Genomic DNA, 23,224 nt, shown 5'->3' with positions numbered 1-23,224 from the left:
AAGTAAACTTTTCTGCATGCAATAAGGGACACACTGACACACTGGGGTCAAGACTAAGAAAGGGCAAGAGGGACCACCAAGCTGCTTGGGGGAGAGATGCAGGGCTCTTGCCCAAGTTTTCGGTTTGCTCAGATCCTCTAGGTATCGGATTTCTGATCCTTTGACCTAAAACATAATGTTGGCCAGCCTTACTCTAATTCTATCTGTAGCCCTCTGGCATGATCAAGACTTTTCCCAGTAAGTCTCTTCATTGCATCCTTCTACATAAACTGAGGTTAGCTCCATTGGCAAATGTACTACATTCCATTCTTTTTCATATGAATTTCACACATCCCACAGCAGAATATAATCTTACAAAGTATGATAATGCGAATTGGCTCTGATGCTTAAGCTGCTGCAATGTGCATCCATCCAGCTTCTCACTGTTTGCATTACATCATGGTCATGTACTTAGAGCACGGACAAAAGGGTTCATTGCAACTGGTCAGAAATAAAAAGAAAAACAATGTTTAACTATGAGAGACTCATGCCGTTCGCTAACAGCTGACTTGTGGATGGATAGTTGTAGATTTGTCGGACACTTCCAGATTTGTTCTCTGTGTGTTAACTAGAGTATGCTCACAAATGTGCTGCTGTCTCACGGCGCTTGGGTGGTGCGAGAGGACATGGGTTCGATCCCTGCTCAGTCTGTGTGGAGTTTGCATTTTCTCCCTGCATGGGTTTCTTCTGGGTGCTCTGGTTTCCTCCCACAGTCCAAAGACATGCTGTTCAGGTTCACCCATAGTGTGAGTGACACAGAGAGAGTGTGTGTGTTCCACTTATGGATGGATGAGTGACCCATTGTGAGTGGTGTATCTAGCAGTGTAACTCTTCGGGTGCTCTGGTTTCCTCCCACAGTCCAAAGACATGCCGTTCAGGTTCACACATAGTGTATGAGTGACAGAAAGAGAGTGTGTGTGTTCCACTGATGTATGGATGAGTGACCCAGTGTAAGTCACCACGGTGAATAAGGTGTGTGGGCTGATAACACTACATAGAGTTCACTGGAAGTTGCTTTGGAGAAAAGCATCTGCTAAATAAATAAATGTAAATGTAAATGGCCACATCTCAATTGTCTTTTAGTGCGCGGTGTGCACTCCAATAATTGTTTTCAAAGCTCACCTGTGGGAGAATCCCTCTTCCAAACAAAGCTTACGAAACGATCTCAAGTGCTCATTGTTAGCTGAATCCTACCTTCCTCTTGTCCTACACTACATCTGGTGAAGCATGGTACAATATTTTTAAGGCATTATGCATTACATAATTCTGCAAGCACCTACTATTTCAAAATACCCTACTGTTTTTAAAACAAGTATTATTTATGTTTTCTTGGAGCTCATGAGCTTTACTCAGATGAGCGCGCTAATATGGTAATGACGGTAATAATCAGTTACACTGCCCAGAAAAAAGTTTGCATGCGTCAGAAGGTAATAAAGTGCAGCTTTGCATATAATACTGTGAAACATAATAAAACAGCACTGGGGATATTAAGGCAGTTTTTGCCTGACAACGAGAGTTCTAATTTTCAACCCATTTTGCTGTTGCTTAGTAACTGTGAAAGTAAGTGTGCAGAAGTGAAAAGCTTCTTTTCTGCCAGCCTCCCACAGCCACTCATCAGGCCCTCGGCGCAGGTGTCAGGCCTCAATAGGAGCGCTCGGCCTTTCCGCGCAGCTGGCTGTTTCAGTACGCACGAAGGCCGGCCGCGCGCTCCTGCCGAAAGCCGGGAATGTTCAGCTAGAGCTCCGCGGCTTCACATCCGAAGACGGGGAGCTGCCGCTGAACCTTTGACAGATGTGCTTAACCTGAATTGCGTCAGCGAGTATCCAGCTGCTCAGAGTGTCAGATTCACCCAGAGTCTCTCAGTAAACAGACAGCAGAAGTCCTACAGCTGACACGCGGCGCTAATTTTCCCAAATTGTCTGACCCCTGTCATATCAGGACACTTTGGCTGCACTCAGTATTTGGTAACCTCCTGCTGCAGCAGTGCGAGGATTAGTTTCCAGCTCCAGTCTGCAGTAAGATCTTTGCTTCTACACCCTGTATTAATTACCTGATGACTGCCATAAATTTTATTTCCCTGTAGAAGAGTTCAGGAATGACATTCATCGGTTAACATCAGTTAGGGACTGAGAAAAAAAAAAAAAAACCTTCCGGTGACCACACTCTTCCACTAGCCGCGAAAAATTGCATGACGTGCCGCATCCTGTGAAGTCCCGATTGCCGCCGTTTTAGTTAAACTTTTGGGAAACGAGAATATAGACAGTACTTAGAAATAAAGGGAAAGATCAGAAGAGGGCTTTATACAGTACTTTTTACAGTACTTCAAATACATTAAAATAAAGTGTAACAATTTCCTGCCTTTGTCCATGATGTCATATTATGCAGTAAACAACTTTATATTATAGGCCATTATTTGCTAATAGTGTGGGGCATGGTGGTGCAGTGGTGCAGTGGGTTGGACCAGGTCCTGCTCTCCGGTGAGTCTGGGGTTCGAGTCCTGCTTGGGGTGCCTTGCGGCGGACTGGCGTCCCGTCCTGGGTGTCTCCCCTCCCCCTCTGGCCTTACGCCCTGTGTTGCCGGGTAGGCTCCGCAACCCCGTATGGGACAAGCGGTTCTGAAAATGTGTGTGTATTTGCTAATAATGAATATCAGTATTTTTCAATATACAACTATAAGCAATGCAAATGCACAAACTGAATCGCCCGTGAAATGGACAATATTACTGGTAGGTCATGGATGTTCACCTGTAGATGTAAACAATAATGAATACCTGTGCGGGGACAGCTGGTAACGTTGTGGTTACAACTACTACCTTTGGATCCGAAGGTCGCAGGTTTGATCCCCGGCCGTAGTACCCTTGAGCAAGGTACTTACCCTAAAATTACTCCAGCAAAATTACCCAGCTGTATAAATGGGTAGATAATTGTAAGCTTGTAATAACTGTAACCTTAACATTATAAGTTGCTTTGGAGAAAATCGTCAGGGAAATGAATAAATGTAAATACTTGTAAGTGCAGACACTAAAGTGAGCATTTGTGAACATGATGCAAAAATAGCACTAACTCAACCCTTAAAGTGTGCCACCTTTGACTGTATGTGACATTAAGTGCACAATGATTATATTTTTTTCATCATGTTCTCTGGGTGAAAATACACTGGTGTAAAAAATGCATTTATGAGGAAACTGCATAGTGGACCAATTAAAATGGAGCAAAGGGTGCACCGTGAGCTGAGCTTCACACCCATGTCCTGCTTCCTGCTGGCTCCGTTCGCAAAATAAAATACAAAAAAAGGAACCCGACAGAGTGAAAGACTAGAAAAAAGATAAAAACAAACTGATAGACAAAGCCTTGAGAAGAATTTGCAATAGCCCTCCAAACTAGGTTTGTGTTTCTGTCCATAAACAATTCCTTCATGGGCCCATCAGCACAGACACCTTCCCAAATTATGATTTGCAGTGCGTTGACCGAAATGAAAGAGGGTAAATCACGTGTTTCAGCACAGCTCACCGCCATCACTCCGGCCGCCTCGCTCCGAGCCACCCGGCCAGGATTTTAACTCACTCGGCTCCTTGCGGACACATACCAACAGTAAATCCAACCTTCAAGATTCATTCTTTGAGTTAAGTGCTTATGGCATGATCCCTCCAACTATTCGTCTGGTATCCCATCAAATCTGGCCGTTTTCAATTCTCAAGCAGCACGGTGTTCGTACAGTAGTTCGGATCATCTGGCAAAATAATGCATTTGAGTTAAGTGCTAAATCAAGATCTAGTTTTGAATTTCTTTAAATAAACTTTAGAATGATCTTACGTGTTATAGAGTGCCTTTTGTCAGCGTTTCACATTCAAAATATGGTATTATTTTACTTTACAATAAAAGTAAAATCACCCTGTATGATATAGATATGACAAGGGGGTTATAGACAGACAAACATGCAAATAACTCTATTTATTATCACTGATAATATCCCCCAAATGCATGACAGGTTGTGGTTGTTACACCACTGCTTAATAGGTGCAGGTGACCAGCACAATCCAAGTATGCAGAGATATAATCGATGTTTTCATAACACACCATTGTTTGCACTGTTGTGAGTTGAGCAGCTTTCCGTCTCGCTGATGGATGCTCCGGTTCGCCGAGCCAGTCTTCAACCCCAACGGTGGCTTTTTCGGCGAGACCCGGGCTGCCGGGTGGCTGACGGATGAGTCCGTCTTTAAGTGCTGCTTCAGGCAGAAACGGGCGCAGAGCTTAGCACTTTCTTATTTCTCAAGGAAGGAGAGCGAGATCGCAGTAACCCTGCTGTATTCTCTGTGTGATCCCTCGCAGATCGTGAGAAGGATTGAGAAGATCGTTTGTGTTTATTAAAGCCTTCATGAACCAGTTGGAGGTATCCACAGTCTACCTACATCTGTATCTTTCCTGTACTGTGCCAAAGAACCTAATGAACCATGATTTATTCTGACTGTTCTCTCTACACTTCAGCTCTTTGTCTTCATGAAATTAGATTTTTTAAGCTTTTTCAAAGAAGATCACTGTCTTGCAGTAATTGTATGCATGATTCATGTTAAGTGCGCATTTTTGTACATTGCTCTCTGTATACGGAGGGAAGACTTTGCTTTCATCAATTCAAGCGCCTCGCCAGTTCCAGAGTCACAAAAGGAAGATACAAAACCCATGACGGATGAAACAAAACCAACACAGTTTTCCCGTAAATGGAACATAAAAGGTTTCATGCTGCAGCAAATCAAAGTTACATTAAAAAGATGGGCGTAGAGCAGCTATTCGATCCGGCATGACCACGTCTGCGAATTAGGACTGTAAAAAATGCAAAAAAAAAACTAATCCAAAACTGTAATGAACTCATTTCAGAACTGTTTTCTTTTGCTGGCATTCAGAGAAAAGTAGTAAAAAGTTAAAACTAATAAAACAACATAACTTGGCAAAATTTGTTCACAGGTGTAGGAAAGGCAAAGTTCAGAGACGTCCAGCACTTGCACAGCATGTATTTTAACTGCTGAGTTGTAATCTGAAGGCCCTGGGGTTTGAATCCCAACTTTGCCATCACACCCTTGATCAAGGTAGTTTCGCTACATTTATTCGTAGAGCTCATACTTTTCTCCAAAGGAATTTACAATCATTTACCCATTTATACAGCTCAGTCATTTTTATTAGAGCAATTTAGAGTAAGTGCTTTGCTCAAGGGTACTGCATCTGTGAGATTCAAAGCAGCAACCTTTAGATTGAAAGGCAGTAGCTGTCACCACCATGATACTACCCTACAATGGATAAACCATTGTAACTTAGTGTAAACACCTCTGATATTGAGTGTCACTGAACAAAGGTGTCTCATAAATACATAATCATGACAGTGATGGAAAGGAAATAAGGATATGCCTGTAAGGCTGGCCGATCAAGATTGAGCCCTTCTTTGGACACCCTTGGTCAAGCCACTTAAAGTTGCTCCATTACAGTATTCAGCTGTATGGATGGAAAAACTGAAAGTAATTCAAACTAACTTTCAAAAATCAATGTAATGCAGAGACAACAGCAACACCTGAACGTGCCGTAACACCTGTCGCTAACTTACAGGTGTGTTGTGCAGCTTAGTGTGCGTCTGTGGCTGGAGGTTCGAATGGAATATCTCACTTATAAACTTGTTTAAGACTCTGATGTGTTGATATAGTGAAATGTAATAGCTACTATATGAATATGTAGACTTGATTCATATGTATAAAATATATTGTATATCAGTAACTTCCATACAGGATACATACAGCTGATTCCGCACCAGTGTCTTCCACAATTTTTTCGTATGTGTATGTTTATGTGTGTTGGGGAATGCACAGATTTACCCTGAGAATAATGCTCGCTGAACCATGATCAATTGGACCTTAACGCAGCTTGTGACCCGCAGTCTATCGTTTGACTTTCAGGTTAAAAATCAAAAGAACAGAAAAGGAGCTGGGACCCTTTAACCGAGGTGGGTTAAACCATTACAGCGAGAGCCGGGGGAGAGCGGCGTAACATGAATAACATTATCCAGCTTTTGCTGCAATATTGACAAAGAAGAAAAGTATGTAAACTTTATAGCTTAAATTTATAGCTACGGAATAGGATTAAATGTTGTAACAAAGCACAAAAAGGCACTGAAGGTTTCTGTGTTGACTGGCACCCCCTTCTCCGGTGTGGATGAGTAGTCTGTAGAGACGGGACTCGCTTTGCGTCGCTGGAGGGTGAAGTAACGGCGCTGAGCGGGGACGCTGCTGCAGCATCTGCAGAACGCAAGGTGAGAGTTTTTTTATTTTTATTTTTTTATTTTAAAAAATGTAATTAACACTTATGATATAAGAAAGGGGTAATGTTAGCATTTGGAATGAAAATAACGGTCTGTGCCTTTTGTTTGACTCTGCTGTTTGCCTGCCTCCGTGCGGGTTCGTGTCTTTGTTTTGTCTCTGGATTGCATTCGTGTCGCCCGTTTTCAAAAAAGGAAAACAATTAAATATTAAAAATACAAGCAGTGAAGACATGTTCACGGGTGATGACGCATCCGTACCTTTCCGCTTTTTTTTATTGTTTTTATATTTGTCGCCCCGTCTAACGGCATTCGGTGCGCAAGCGGTTATTAATCAAATCCGACCTGACTGCAATTAGTGTATTTGTTTTTCATTTAAAAAAAAAAAAAATTGAGGTTTTTGTCCGTCTGAAAAGTGCATAGTGTTACCTGACACAGCGTCATTGATTTGGCGAAGTGATGAAGTTGCGTAGGTTTTTTTTTCCCTTTTTTTTTTTTTTTTTGGGAGATGTAACAAATTTGCCCCTTTTCTTTTGCATCGTTTGGGGTTTTCAGTTAGAAGAAAACACAGTGAAAAATGTGTCCAGTAAAATATTATAGTGGTTTATATAAAACACGAGGTTTGGTTTGTCGTTTTCCGCATGGATCATGGAGAAATGCGGCGCAGATGTCCGCGCTACAACAACGCCGTCAGTTTTTTTTTTTTTTTTTTTGGGGGGGTCCCTGTTTATTGTTTTATATTTTAATTGTTTGGCGGAGCTCATAGCGGAGCGCCGATGCGCGGCTCGCGCGCGCTTCCACGTGAGAAGGACCGCAAACCCAAATGCGCTCTGCAGGTACGATCATTGACCAGCCTCATCTCCACTGGTTATAATAACAAAGACGAGGCCAGCTGTGTGTGTGTGTGTGTGTGTGTGTGTGTGTGTGAGGGTAAGAGAGAGTGGGAGACAGAGGAGGATAGAAAAGGTACGCAGGAGAGTGACCATCCAGGGCGTCTCAGGTTCAGACATGGTGAGTCTGACCGCAGCACAAACCCTGGAGGAAAACCAGGGTGTTTTAAAAATAAAAAAAAAAAAAATGCAAAGCTGACAACATGCACAGTCTGAACTCTTTTTAATTAAAATCCTCTATTTTAAATTTCATTGTTTGGAAAACATACCCTGACACCCCCCCAACCCCAGTAAATTCTTACCCTTTATCAGAACAATATGAATACAAAAGAAGAATGTGTTTTTTTCTTAAAACATAACAAGCTATTGTCTTGGGCTAAAACCATTATAATACAGTGGTTAGGTTAAAATTTAATATTTCTTGACTAAAAGCATCTGAGAAGAAAGTGTTCTGAGGTCTCCGAAACGTACCCTGCAGGTGAAGTCTGTAGGAAGATTTTCTGGGGTTTATACATGTGAATTATTATGAATTTGTTGGCTTTCTTTGGTGCGCTTACTGCCAGCAGGGCAGTAGTTTTTGTTAAACTTTTGGAATGCTTTGCAGACATGGAAAATATTGCCAATGATCTTGCAACCCATGTCCAGACGGGGAGGTGGAATGAGGTGTGATCTGGACCCTCTCTCAAATTGAGCAACTGGGTGACCTGCAGGATCCATTAAAATGTCTTTGCTGCCAATATCGGTGCTGGACATGGGAAACTTTCTTCCGCAGATGGAGAGAAGTTCTGAAGTCATTGGACTTCAGCAATAATGTCCTATAGTTGTCTTTAATTAGATTCTTAAATGCCAGTATATCAAACCAAGGTGAAGTCACACTGTCCACTTGAATCAATCACATCTAAATTAAAAAAAAAAAAAAAAAAAGTTCTGTTACAGATGCACTAAAGTCTTTGTCATCTTGTACCCTGAGTAAAAGAGAACCCAATACAGGCAATTTTTGTTAAACACTGACGTGGTGAAATTATAGGACTTTTGAATAAAGCATTTACAGTGTTTTACCTCAGTTGACATCAAGGCAGTAACCTGCCAACCACAAGGTGAAAAGACATCCACCCCCCCTGCAGCTAGTTTTACATCAGAGATCCCCCTAATTTAATTAGCACATTGTTTTAAAGTAGCTAGCATACATAAATCTTCACTTAAAAGAAAGAAGATGCTGCTCAAAGTAGGTTTTTTTTTTTTTCTTCTTCTAAACCTTCTGTTGAAGATGACATGGAGACAGATTTTTTTTTGTCAGTTTGTTTTTTCTGGATCTTTCCAAGTGCTTATAAAGATTTGCATTGATTCATTTTGCAGGTTTTACTCAGTGATTTACTGAATCCAGCAATCTCTAGAGACTTGAAGAGAATTTTTTTTTATGTCTGAACTGGCATGGTTAGAATGACTTTTTTATTGGGTTTTATTTTTGTAATGAGTGATGTGGAGGAGTTGGGAAGCAGTTTTTCAAGGTTACTTGCACATACTACCAGTTTAAGAAGTTTGGAATGCCCTAGAAGGAACTTGTTTAAATAGGATGGACCTTGAACAGATGAGTGGAAAACGATGAGTTGGAAGGCACCTTCGGAGGCTGTTTCGATACAGAGGCCAACATGAAGCGACACCATCGATATATTTTTAGCACTTTCTGCTCTGCTGAGCTAGCTGGTTGCGAGATGTATGTCTCAAATCCACATCCACCAACCTGAAAAAGCCTTTGTGGTGTCAGTAGCGATCATGTTAGTTCCAAAAAGTCCCGAAAGCAGCATGCTTACTCAAAGGTTTTTTTATTAAGCTGCCTCAACCGGAATATACAGTGCAGCTGGAGAGCATTGTTAACTGTTGAAGATTTTGTGCCATATTTTTCTCATTGAACATCCAGGCTTTGTGTGCTGAATGGCACTAATCCCTATTGTCTGCACACAACCCAAATTTCTCAGAACCATGTGATATGTGTTTTTTAAATCTAACATCTTGCACACAAAGATGTTCTTTGAAGCTTCAGGCCTTAGACTTCTGTTTTTTTGTGGAAGCAGAGGTCTGAAGGGAAGGCGAAGGTGACCCTATGGTCAAGAGTGTTTGGTAGGCCTGAAATCTGAAAGCTGGGGGATGACTGCTGGGTTACCCCTCCTGGCCTTGTACTCATCCAGTGTCCTCCAGCATTTGCTGAGGATGCAAATAGTTGACAGATGACTGCGACCTTGGGTCAACAAATGGGAGAGGGGTACTCTTGTAGCATCACCACCATGACCAGTGGTATGTGTCCTGTTGCACATCAGATGCGTTTGCTGGAAGATGGTAGGTGTTAGAAATGATCCTTGGGAGTCACGGTCCATTGGAGGTGTGAGACAAAGGTTTCCCATTGAGTGGTGGCTGTTTCAGCTGCAGCACTTCTTGGTTTCCTGTTGCTTTGGCCTTTGATGATCAGCTATTAATGAGGGGGTCAGGAGCACCACACTCTATGTCGAAGGTTTACTGCCTCGTTGAGGAAGCGCGACACTTGGCTTGTGATTTTTGAGCGTTGCTTTTGAAGCAAAGATTGTGCTTTTCCGTTTCCCGGCTTTTACCTTTTGAGGAAACACTGATGTCAGCCAACTGAAAACACAAGCTGTTCATACATAAGTCTGATGTAGTGGAAACTGTGACAGTGTAAAAGAGCAGTGTTTTCCAGTGATTTTTTTTTTTAATTTAATTTTTATTTTTGTCTTTGGAGCTCTCTGAAGCCACACTGAGCTTGTGATTCAGTTATTAGATGTTGCCCTAATTACAATGTGTTTCTCCTCACCCTCCCCTTGCAAAGGCATTAATGTGTGACCTTTGCAGATAAATTCGGGCAAGAACACACTTGCGATACCTTCCGCTAATTCCTATCCCTTTGAACTACTGGGTTTTTTGCCATGGTTGGACAAATGTGTATATATATATGTGTGTGTGTGTGTGTGTGTGTGTGTGTATATATATATTGTGCAGAATCTTCATTGTCAGTGTTCAGGTGTGGATGATGGTCTCAAACTTCAGAGCTCCAGTGTCCAGATGGAAAGTTGGGTTTGAATCTCTGAGTTGTCAACCGGGTTAGAACTGGAGGTGAGTTGGTCTGCCACCGCTGGCCTTTCATTTTTGAAGAGCAAACCACTCATTCAGTGAGGTTCAAAGAGAAGCCACTTTGCTGAAGTACTGCTTGTGGAAAGTCCACATTTTCTACATTCTTCAGACTTTAGGAGACAAAGCACATGATCAGGCATGATTGCAATAAGACTATGCAAAACTCCTTGTAGTGAATCATTCATCCATTGATAATGGTGGAAGCCATTAAGTGGCAGAGCAAGCTGTGATGGTTTTACATAAGACGCTGTTTTCATGGTAAACTTTTTTCAGTTAAATTTGCTTATACTGAAGTGGTGGTAATTTAATTTTTTTTGAGTGCATTATCTTCAGTGACAATCTGATGTTTGAAAATGGTGCATCGATTTGATCTTTCCTTCTGAGATCTTACCTGGACACTTGTTCTGTACCATTTGAATGGTGGAAGGCCAAGTGTGAAAATTAGAGAATGTATTGATTGATCTGTTGTGAGCCTACGAATTCAGCGTTTTGCTGTTCTGCTGAGGAGTTTTGTTCACTTTCCTGTGGCCACGTTCCCAACAACACTCCTAGCTGAGCAGGAAATCACGACCCAACTGTCATCGTTACCACTACTGCTGCTGTTTTTCCGCTGGCCGGCGCGGAATCGGGCCGACGGTCAACTGGCAGGCGCGTTCCGTTTGGAAGGCGTGTGAGGCGCACGTCAAAACATCCCGCCGGGCTTGCCGGCCCCAACGCGCAGAGCCAGTTTTCAGTGCTCTGCTGGCGAATTAGGGCAAACCACGGCAGTGCTGCAATGGAAAAGCTCCGTCACACGCTGGTGCCGCAGTGTCGGTGTCTTCAAGATACGCTCACGGAAAAGGTGTGCAGAGAAGGTTTGAGAGGGAGGGCTGGCGGTCACCATCAACCCTGGTCTTCGCTGTTAAAGCGAAAGCCTTGAACAGAAGCCCGTGAACACATACAGAGACCCTTTACCAAAGATCCACCCGTTCTAAGGGAGTATTGACCAGGGCTGAATATCAGAGACGGACATCATGAGGCGGATTTACAGCTTATGCTCAAAGTCGTCCTTGAGCCCGGGGGAGAGGCGACATTAATTTTGTTTCTTTATTTCATCAGACAAAGGCTGATTGTTCTTATAGGGTGTTCTGGCAAGGCTAGACCAAGAGATTACAGGATGGACAGAGCCCCATGTGCCGCCTCTATCCGCAGGGACCAGTGAGACTTTGCGGAGTGGCAGGGGGCAGTTTGCTGACCTGCTCACTACATCAGTGGGAGGCCTGAGCTCAGGGATAACACCAGCTGTGATACTGAAAAGCTGCTGTCAGAGCTGCGCAGCCGTCGCGGCCGTTGCTCAAGCGCAGGCGTTCCTGAATAACGCCTAGAAAATGCGTGCAAATTTGTACCGGTACATCTTCAATCAGGTCTGCGTCATTTGTGAGTTCGTCTTAAGGGGTTTTCATTTCCTTAGACACTGGTGTACAGGAGAAACTAAATAATGAGAGTCCAGATTCAGGTGTAGTATAAATCAGGCTTGCGTTGCATCATGCGAGCATAATTCACAATTTCGGAGGCATTACAAATCAACAAATAGATGTAACGTTAGCAGCAGCCAAAAAGAGAAAGGAATGCCAGCCACTGATCTTTGAGGTAGGTGTATTGGAAGAGATGAAATTAGAAGATTGTAAAAGTCTCTGTTTTCTGAGAATAGACTTTGTTGTTTCTAGTGCACCTGGTATTGTAGTGGTTGGAGCTATTGTCTTTGGACCCAAAGGTCCCAGGTTCCATTTCCACCTCTGGCCGCAGTACCCTTGAGCAAGGTATGTACCCTAATTGGTTCTGGTAAAATTACTCCGCTCTATAAATGAGTAAATAATTGCAAGAAGCTCAACATTGTAAGTCGCTTTGGGGGAAAAGGCGTCAGCTAAATGAATATATGTAAATGTAGTACATCTTAGCTGACTAGGCGCAGATGTGTGGCGACTCAGTCAAGAGAATGGGCCTTTAGAGGGATTGTGATAAGTGGGGTGTGCTCCTTGTCATTCCAGGTCATGCTTTAATGACAACCCCCTGCTGTTGGAATTAGGGCCTGATAGAGGGGTTGTTTTGCCTGTTTGTGGACCAGCAGGGAGATGGGGCTGGCAGCCGGGGGCTGGGAGCGGGGTCCCATCTGTTGGTCCTGTTAGGCCACTTGTGGGATATGGAGCCTCCTCAAGATGGTCCCTTGAGGAGAGATTGAGACGCTGGCCTCATGGCCACCATGGTGGCTCTACTCTCCAGTCATGAGCTCATCAGGGCACTGCATCAGCCAACGGTGCCCTTTATCCCATACTCACACGGATATGTAATTTATAGCTTTAAAAGGATTTCATGACGGTCCAAGGGGAAGTTTGGCGATGTGCGTTTCATAAACCACAGTGGCAGTGTAATACAGTTTAATCCCTGGCGTTTAATGAACTACGCTTCCCTTTTCAAACTTCCTGCTGAAACAAGAAAATGTATCATTAAAAGCTAAAGGAGTCGAGAACTGCGGGACACGGGGGGGAAAATCGTAAAAAATCAGTAAGCGATGTTGGTGGATTTCTCCTGTCAGTGGTCATGTAGATATTTGTCATTAGCAGTGGTTAAAGTGGAAACCAACAGTAGGATTTATTTTTTGCTTACAGAATGGAAAGAATAAATTGTCTCGCAGTAGTGGAGGAGTAAATTCGGTATCATTTATCCTCCCTGAAGGGTTTCTGGATGAATCAGCCCCCAACCAGCAACCCCAAGCATCCTCAAATGACAGATCTTGTAACAATGGTCACTGACCTCATGTTCATCACCTGGGGGCCTCTTGAATTAGCTCATTTTTTTAATACATATATATCCTTAACTACGTAACATCAGCAGTGGCCTAATTTGTTGTGTGTTTATGCACATCGGCCCAGTACTGCTTATTAGCCATTACTGCAGCCGATCACTGTCCAAGGTGACTCGCCGTGTTAGGCTTGTTTGCCCGACTTAGTGTTTTGTCCATTTATACAACTGGATCATTTTTACTGTCAATTAGAGTAAGTACTGTACTTCAGTCAAGGACACAGCAGCAGGAGGGGTGATTCAAACCTGGGTCTTTCGACAGCAAAGCAGCAGCAGCGCTAACCGCTATGCTAGCCGCATCCCTCGCACTCGTGCACGCGTTTAAATTGCGGGCCATCTGTTTTTTCGTCACTTCAGAAGTACGTAAACGATTATAAGAAAGTGTTGCGAAGCAAGAGAAGGCGCTGATTAGTAGCGTTGCCCACTTGTCCGGATGCGTTGGCCTTCCCCTCCGGTGCTGCCGAGGCGTTTGTTTAGCCACGTTAGCCGTTGCGCCGAGCTACTCCAAGACGTATCTCCTTGCTCTGCCCGTGTCTGTTCCCTGGGGCCTTCCGGGACTCTCGTCCATCTGCCCGCCTCTCCCGGGTGATGCGGGTGCGAGCCGAAAGCGCCGCTTTCCTGCGCGCCGTCACGCAATGCCGACGCCCCGGGTTGCCGGCTGACGGCGCTGACGATGACGTGTCGCCTCACCCGCCGGCATCGACGAATAACCATCGGTCCAGAAACGGTCGTCTGGTGCCGAAGGAAACTCGTTTCAGCTGCACTCTTCCACATTACATGCATTATTTAAAAAGTCCTTTGAAGATTTTCACGAGCTTCCTACAAACACCAGGACCTCGGAAACCTTAGCTAAAAAAAAAATGTGTTGCTGGTTGCTGCAGGAAACGGCAGCGTTTGCGAGGTGAAATTTAGAGCCCAACACAAGTGCCAACAAAAGTAGCATGTGCCCGCTGGAAACATGCCTTTTCTGCGTGTACCTATCAGCCGTCGGGACGCAATTCCGCACTTGCGGCCGTCCCGTCCCCCACAGCTTCAAATTATAGACTTCGCCAGGGCTTTCTTCAAGGTGCCAATAATTATACCTTTGGGTCACGAGCGCTGAAAAGCAATTGAACGTTATGGGTGACGAGCAGAAAGATCTGTGGGTCACGAGGGGGAACGTTCTCAATCGGCGGTACTGTTCTGCACAGCAGTCCATTTTCGCCCTTCAAAATAGTTTCAGAAACCGATCCGATTTTCTTGTTTTCTTTTCGTAGCCTTTTGTCTGCGAAATGAATTTAGCGCGTAGCTATACGGTTTGATTGTAATGCGCATAATGTGCGATATGCAGGTTTTGACGCTTTCCTTCCGTACGTTGTGCAAATAAGGGGTTTTGTGGGCATGTTGTGATGACGTGATTTGGACGTAAAACTCTGAGGAAACGGCAAAATGGCATTTGTGTAACAAAAACTTTTCCAAGTGTGATTCTGGAGTAACGTGATGCCTTTTTAAAAGAAATTGTGGGTGAAGAACAAGCTTGTATAGTCTATTTTCATGTGCTGTGTTATTTGCAATACATGTTTGCGGTTATTTAATTTTTGGAATGCCTTTTTTGGGGGGCAACGATTACTGTACTTATTGTGCTCTCTGCCCAATGTAATTTTTCTCATTGAAATTTGTATTATGCAAATTAGCATAATGCATAGGAGCCCAGCTGTCACATCACCGCAGAACTGATTGTAACTGCTTTTGAGAATCGTCTACGATTTCTACCCCGTTCGGGTGATTAAATGTGCCGTTCGCCCATGAAGGCCGAGAGCGCTTTTCCATTTCGGGTCATTTTCTTGATTCTTGGCGGCAACCTTGCTTGCTCGGGGTCACCTTGGTGTTGAGCTCGAGAGTTGTCCGAAACCACCCAGGACCTGACGCATTCAAATAAACACGGTTATGGAAACCTCTGCCTTTTCACCGAAATGGTTTATTTATACACCGTGGAACATTTTCCCACATGATCATCATGGCGTTCTCACCAAGGGAAAATGTGCTCCCTCGCTTTTTTTTTTTTTTTTTTTTTTGCTCTTGTTTGATGTATGCATCTCCCTGCACATCCAGGAAAATTCTCGGAATAAACTGCTGGTATGAGAACACAGCACAAGTTGCTTTTGGTGCCTTCCGAGGACCGGGATACGAGCGAGAGAAAAAAAAACCTGCTTTGCTTGGGTGCAAAAGTGTATCTCTGCTTTCGCAGAGGTGTAGTGCTTTCCACATCACCCGTGGATTCAGGTTTGCAGATGGCTGCTGCTAATTGAATCATAATATTATTTCAACATTTAGACAGATTGAGGGAGGATTAACGGCTCCCAGCGGCTGAGACGGAGGGGATGATTCAGCACAAGGAGTGATTTAAAAGGGCTGCAGCAGTTTGAAACAAGGGGCAGATGGTCTTCTTGAGGGGTGGGTCACCGAGTGTTTATGGGTCGAGCTGTTGGTTTTCACCTAAGGCCATCTGAACAAGGTGCTCAGAATTTCGTTTGAAACTTACGTAATGGTATCTCGGATCCCTAGCCCACCAATATGTGGGGGGGGACACATGGGGACGGGGATCGTCGTGCTAACAAGCAACATTGTACTGCTGCACACATGATCCATGGCCAGCTGAGAATGGTCTTGATCTTGGGTTTCAAATTTTGGGCTTCTATGCGAGAATCTAGTGACGGCAGTTGTCCGACTTAAATTGGTCCAAATGTGAGATTTTTGGGTACATCCTGTGGTCCAAGGGTCTTTATTCAAAAAGGAGAAGGCCCCCCCCCCGAGAGCTTGCCACAACCTAACAGCAATAGTATCTTCGAAAGCTTCGCAGTGACATCGTCACAAGGCTTCAATTTGAGTGTGATTACAGCATGACACTCAACTGGCATTATTTTTTTTTTGCTGTTTGCATGTCTTTGTTTTCCCACTATCCAGTAATGCCTTTCAGCTGTGCTCCCCCCTCCGTTTTTCCAACAGAGGTCCAATTCAGAGTAAGAATTCCCTCACAATCGGTGCCATTGTGGGCCTCCGTCGGACTCGTCGTCCAAGTATAATCAAAGTGGGCATTGGGCAAATCTCGTTTCATTAACCTCTTGACCACTCGTGATCTGTCTTTTCAGAGGATTAAAGAGGTGACCCAGATACTCCCGAGCGGTCGGCAGGCTGCCTACCAAAAGGTGGCATTCCTTTTATTTATTATTCTTCATTTGATTCCATGCATATTTACTCTTCGAAGCTCTCCGCTCCATCGCCTGGATCTCGGCCAGCGACTGCAGAGCTGGGTCTCCGTCATCGGTGGGCGATGCGTTCCGCAGTAGCGAGTAGCGAGCCTGGGCTTCTCAGTGCCAGCAGCGAGTGAATGTAGAACAGGGCACACCCAGTCGGTCCTGTGGACAACACACCGCGTGCTGTTCCATAGCAACGGAGACCTCAAAACGGGGCTGTGACTCAACAAAAGCTGCACTGGAATGTTTGTCCTATACACAAACCAGGTCTTCAGGTTAATGGTTTACTGCAATTTTTTAGTATAAAGGTGAGAGCCCAGATCATCTCAACTGTGCTGGAGCACGGATGAGGCTCCGAGGATTGCGGTCCCCGACACTAGATAGAATCGGTGATTTTAGAAGCGGTGTTATCGGCATGTGGACGTAGATCACGTTCCCCGACGCGAGGGATCGTGTCACCAACCCCAATCTCGCTTTGAGTCTGCATTGCTCTTTTCTGCTTCAGGTGATATTTTGCATTACATTTATTTACTTAGCAGACACTTTTGTTCAAAGCGACTTCCACTGAGCTCTGTGTAGTGTCATCAGCCCACACACGTTATTCACCACGGTGACTTACACTGCTAGATACACTACTTAAACTGGGTCACTCATTCATACATCAGTGTTACACACTCTCTCTCACACTATGGGGAACCTGAACAGCATGTCTTTGGACTGTGGGAGGAAACCCACGCAGACATGGGGAGAACATGCAAAATCCACACAGACTGAGCGGGGATCGAACCCACGTCCTCTCACACCACCCAGGCGCTGTGAGACAGCAGTGCTACTTGCTGTCCCACCGTGCTACGTGTTAGATTGCGATCGGTGTGGAATAAGGCTACTGCGGTAAATAAAAGGATGGCTTTACCTTACTTGTTCACTTCTTATGGTATTGCGATTCTGAAAGGGAATTGCATTTTCTACCTGTGCGTCACTCAGCCTGTAAGTATTTTTCCATTTCACTGGCAGTACCAGAGTACACAGCATGCTTTTACAGTGCTGTTGAGGCATAGAGATGAGTTCTTCACCGACGCTGACCTCGAATGCTTTTTCTTCCTGACGCTTAAGATAAATGATGCCTGAACGGTGAACTTCAGGTACAAAAATTTGGGCATTTCTGAGCTGCCTAGAAGAAGCATAGTATTTTTAAAAAAATATTATAGCCTTTTTCCCAAAGTGCATTTCCAGTGTTACACTTTCTCGTTTTTTGTGAATGTACAACACACGGTAAAAGTGGGACTGCAACGCTACAAACATCTTCTTGGAGATTTGAATAAACCTTTTTGGGGAAATCTTAAGATCTTTCCTAAGGTACAATGACTTCAATTAACAAGACTCTCTTGGATCCATGGAAGTTCTGAACTATAATTACTTACTTTTTCATTGAGGGGAAAACAATTTACGTATATCTATCCATTTTTACATTTATTTACTTAGCAGACACTTTTGTCCAAAACGACTTCCACTGAGCTCTGTGTAGTGTCATCAGCCCACACACGTTATTCACCGCGGTGACTTACACTGCTAGATACACTAGTTATACTGGGTCACTCATCCCTACATCAGTGGAACACACACTCTCTCTCACTCTCACACTATGGGTGTCTTTGGAGTGTGGGAGGAAACCAGAGCACCCAAAGGAAACCCACGAAGACACGGGAATAACATGCAAACTCCACATAGACTGAGCGGGGATCGAACCCACTCTACCTGTCACTCACACACTATACACACTAACAATCATGTGTCTTAATGCTGGGTTGCTGTGGTCTGGATCTTGTTCCTGAAACACAGGGTAGACCCTGGACAGGAGGCCAGTCTGTCTCAGGGCAGTCTCTCACACACATCGATTCACACGCTTGGAGGGCAATTTACGGTCACTATTTCACCTGAAACACATGCAAACATACTGGGAGTCCCAGTGCTCCCTGCTGCACCGCCGTGACCCTGGAGCACGTGTGCATTTCGCTTGGTATACAAATTTGTATCTGTCCTGCACACTTTGGTTGACAGATGAGGTCCAGAGCATCGAATGGTGACGTTGGAGGGAACTTGTGCACTGCAGCCTTGCGCTGTAATTGCTGTTCAGAAATATAAATATTGCGTTGCCATTTTCACTCGTTATGTCCCGTCGCTCATTTGCATACGTTCCGATGTTGTTGGTTCCGTTCTCTGGGCATGGCGGGAGCCGGAGGAACGTCCATTAATGCTGATGGCTCTAAACTTATTAGCGAGACAGATGAGCTTGATCTGCTTGCGTGCGCTATGTTTCGGCGCTCGTGTGAACTGATGCGTCGCCCCACCGACTTGGCCGCTGCGACGGTGGTTTGTAATCTGGTGAAATGGGTCTCTTTGGCATTTCATTCAATTAACATAAATGCAAATGAAATTAAACGGCATCTGCAGATCCTCCTCCGCGAGAGTGCAGGATGCTGGCACTCTGGGCATGTGGTCCCGTCCCATGTGCACAGCAACCAGAGGGTTATCGCCCATGGTTACCGGAGAGGAGGTAGCGCCTTGGATTGCAAAGAATGTTCACTACAAAAATGAATTTGTCTCATGTAAAGCTGCCCATCTTTGTGTGTTTTCGCTGCTTGTTCGAGTCATTGTCCGTGCACTCTTGCTCCAGCTACTTGTTGAAGTTTAACGTGATCACTCCTACTCCGCAAGGGAGACTGCTACACCTGTCCACCTCGTGTCTGCTTGGTGGTCTCAGTCACAAGGGCTTCAGCATCTGAAGTCTGTTGGTTTTGGCAAGAGCTCCCTCTATCCCTCAGAACTACTGAATCTGGAAGGGTTTCAAAACGCATGGTTTTCCTCCTGTAGGTACATTTACATCACGCCGTCTGTCGCGATCACCGTTGTTTCCTTTGCGACTCTGAATTGTACAGGCCACTGCTTGAGAAATGTGCACCGCCAAGAATGGTGGTATCAGAGAAACAAGCAGTACTTTGATAATCCTCTGCATCGAAAGCTCTGCAAAATGCAGTTCTACGTCACGTGGAGCAAAGCATCTGTCAATGAATGCGACTGCTGAAGAGGCATTATTTAATGAGAGTGTATCTTGGTTTCAAACGTGGCCCAGGCGAAGGGCGTAGGCTATGCATGTTGTTAAAGAACAAGCCAAAGAAGCACCAAAATTGTTAGCTGCCAAGTCCAGTTCAGGTGATTGATACGAAGTGGGTTGCGGGAAGGTTTTGATGCCATCAACTTGGCATGCTCCGTAGCAGCCGCGCACCGTGACTGCAGTGCGGCCCAGTTGAAGGTCGGTAGGTGGATGAGCGATCGCAGCCTCGCGCGGTCATTATAGCGAGACGGCGATGATACTGCTGCTTTAATCTTTCCACAAAGCTGGTTTGAGAGCCACAGGACAATGATGGGATTATTTGTCAGCTCTTATCTGTTCTTATTCTTGAAGCGCATTATCCAGCCGCACTCCCATGTTCCGTTGGGTGCGTGGCCACCGTGGCATTTGAGGAAACGTTTGTTTTTTGCCTCCTCTCCGGAAACGTCGGGCGGCGTAACCCGCGTGGAAAATAGCCTCGCGGGTCCAAGTGATGTCAGGGAGTGATTAGAGCCGCCAGTCACACGGTCTTAAAGTAATGGGGCCTGGCAAGAGGGCTCCAAGCGGCTTGACGGAGGTCGGCAAAGTCGCCCATTGCGAGCGGGCCGGCCCGAGCTAGCGGACCTGCGGCGTGTGATGTTGCATTCAAAGCCATGTGTACGGTCATCCTCTGCTTCCTTCTGCGACAAATCTGGAAATGTGTTGTCAGCGTAGGACCCTCCGGCGATGCCAGAGGACGTAAGTCTCGTTCCTTCCCTTCTTCTTTCCATTTATTATGCTTTCTTCTGGCCGATGGAACTCCGATCTCCCCAGGAGCCTAGCCCAGATTCGGCAACCCTGAAGCAGAGTGCTGATTGGCTGCATACCCTACGTAGACCTGTGTGCACATAGCTTGAGTTCCTGATAAATGTTTTTCCCTAAATGTAAAATGAAAGAATGCTTTTTGTTCACATGTCAGTCATCTCATAAGCCCTTTACAGGGATTACAAAGCCCCTGTAATTCTTGGAGTTGCCTGGGTAGACGAGCACCGGCAGGATTGATGGATGCATGTGTTTTTCTAGATGTTTGCCATGTCTGGTGGGAGAGTCTGGTGCGTTCAAGGCAAGGAGGTGTGTGTCAACCAGAGATGGATTTTAGAGAAGGGAGGTCATCACAAATTAAATTGTTCTGAGATTGAAAATCAGGAGCGAAATGATTTTGCCGGGAAGGTTTGACTTCATCTCTTGGATTGGATTCTTTTGGAGGGTTTCAGGCTGCTGTGTCAAGTGTTATTAGAACATGTGAATTTGATGTTGGTGGTGACATTGATAGTGGAATTGGTAATTAAGCCTCGTTGACTTAAGTTGAACATATGAAGGCATTACAGAAGTAGTGCAAAGCTGACATGCTACCGGTGTGCAAAATGATCTTGTAAAAGTATTCGTAGGATCAAATTTTGATGTTATAATGGCACTTCGTTGACCACTTGGTTAGAATACATGGGCTTGTGTTTGAATTCAGAACTTTCTTTCGAAGTCTGGTGTTTTCTTGTACAGGAGGACAGAATACTACCAGCTCTGGGTCTCTCACACACGAGCACACACTGACACACATGGGTCAGGTCAGCATTTGTCTTCATGGAGGACAGTACGAATAAGCCACCTGTGGACCGCGACTACCAGCACGCTGTGCATCTGCTCCTCTGCAGCGAGTTTAGGTGGAAGAAAGGCACCCGTGAGCAAGAAGATGTTTATCTGTCTGAGGCTCCGTAGCACTCGCTGCGAGTAAGGCAGAGGTATGGTTCTCATTTCTGAAAACAATGGGCGCATTGTGTAGGCCCGTCAAGTGGTGTTGCGGAAGAGCACAAGAGAACCTCGAGCGGAACACGAGCACCATGGGTACATGTAGTCTTCTCTACCCCCCAGTGCACGATGCACTTCAGTAGATGCTCTGAGTTTGTGCAACGTGGAAGTAGAAGACTTGGCGTGCGTGGGATGAGTCCTTTATCATTTTCCCCGCATCTCCTCTGGAACAACTACCGTTGGGAGCAGATTGGAAGAAAGAAGCAGGCAGTACTTGTTTCAGCATCATTAGACCGCTTTACTTGTGCGTAGTCTTACTCTCAGCCAATCCGTTTCTTTGAAAGTGTCTGACCAGTTATGGAGTTGAAAAGGTAGCGGAGGTGGAACTGGCAAGCGGTGCATGAAGAAGTGGTTGGTTAATGAATTTATGTACTGCTCATCATATACCTGTGATATAAGAATCATTCAGGACGAGGAAGTCCTCGATTTATGGCATGCGAGTTGCGACAGCCGTCCCGCTAGCATTTTTGTTTTTAAGACCCTACATCTGACGACAGCCACTCCACCTGCTGTACGGTAACATCGGCCGCCTCGTATTTCTTATTGTCCGAGTCTCCGCGTTTGCCTGTCGAGCAGCAAATGACTGCTTTGCTTGCAAGACTACTGTTTGTGATTCCCTTCAAGTTACTCTTTATTTGAAATAGCTAGTAGGCGAAAGAGCGTGTGCTCTGCTGGTGCTGACGCGAAAAAGGGAAAGACGAGATCTGTAAATGAAAGCGAAAGTAATAGTGCAGAATGGAAAGACGGAGTACGGGCAGTCGCCGAATTATGAACGTCTGACTTGGGTACACCCTGTACTTGCGTGCCACCCCCATACTGACCGGAAGTTGATTTTTTTTTTTTTTTTTTTTTTTTTTTTTTTGGGTCACCCTTAAGCAGCAATCAAAGGAAAATTTCATAATTAAGCCTGTATTAAAAATTCGATTTGCTGTATATACAACGGTTCGTAATAATAAACGGGCACGACTTTCCGAAGCGCACCAAAACATTGCGCGTCTACAGCGGTTTGTCGGCTCGTGGGCGGGGCACGTGAGCCCGAGGTGGGACAGACTTCTTTCTTTTCCCGTTAACTATTTGACTTTAATTTTGTTGTTTTTAACCCTCCTAACAATGGCACCAAAGTGTAAATGCAAGTGATGGTAATGTTTCCTTTTCCTTGGATGCAATCACGGTTGAAACTAAAGAGTAAATAATATATGGAAAGGTGAACATTAAAGTTTTTTCTTAAATGTTTTGTACGCACGCACACCTCTCCCTCTGAGAGCGCTCGGCTTCAAAAGACACTTCCTCCCACTTGCAGAATCCCACTCCAGACGACCCACCCCCCGTTCTCAAATCCACCTCGCTTTTTACCCAACTCCTGTCCCTCATCGTCACCCAGTCCAGTTCCGCGTCTCTTTGATAACGACCGCCAGCCTTGTCCTTCGACCACGATTTCTGATCCTCGCTTCCGGTCAGTTTGCCGATCGACCAAACGTTCGCCGTTCCCCAACCACGAGATTACGTCTAAGTCCTTTGATCTAAATAAACGATCCTTCGCTTGGGTCCAGCATCCGTCGTGTCGTCTGTTCATCACAGCGGTAACATCAGTTACATTTATTTATCTAGCAGACACTTTTCTCCAAAGCAACATGCATCTCATATCATTACATTGTGTTATTATTACTGTATTGTTATATTAACGTTTTAGTGTGTTCGAAGTGTTTCTTTAGTGTTTTTTTTATGCATAGAAAGTTAAACGATATACTAAGTCAAACTGACGTTAGATGCCCAACTGTTCCGACTTGCATCAAAATCCGACTTGAAGACGGACAGGACACGGAACGCGTTCATAATTCGGG

At 44.8% G+C, this 23,224-nt stretch overlaps 1 protein-coding gene across 2 annotated transcripts in view; it reads left to right on the top strand.

Annotated features, from left to right (window-relative positions):
• Positions 1-6,253: 6,253 nt before the first annotated feature.
• The window catches only part of fam110b (family with sequence similarity 110 member B), a 42,566-nt gene continuing 25,595 nt past the window's right edge, over positions 6,254-23,224 (top strand). Inside the window, exon 1 of one of the 2 annotated variants that reach the window (XM_029255183.1) lies at positions 6,254-6,327. The gene's annotated coding sequence lies outside the window, so the exon portion shown is untranslated. The remainder of the gene's footprint in view (positions 6,328-23,224) is intronic. The other variant, XM_029255185.1, reaches the window with a different exon arrangement.

Source organism: Scleropages formosus, chromosome 9 (assembly GCF_900964775.1).
Source record: "Scleropages formosus chromosome 9, fSclFor1.1, whole genome shotgun sequence".
Classification (NCBI taxonomy): domain Eukaryota; kingdom Metazoa; phylum Chordata; class Actinopteri; order Osteoglossiformes; family Osteoglossidae; genus Scleropages; species Scleropages formosus.
The sequence above is the reverse complement of the archived record's forward strand: the minus strand, read 5'-3'. Positions and strand labels throughout refer to the sequence as shown.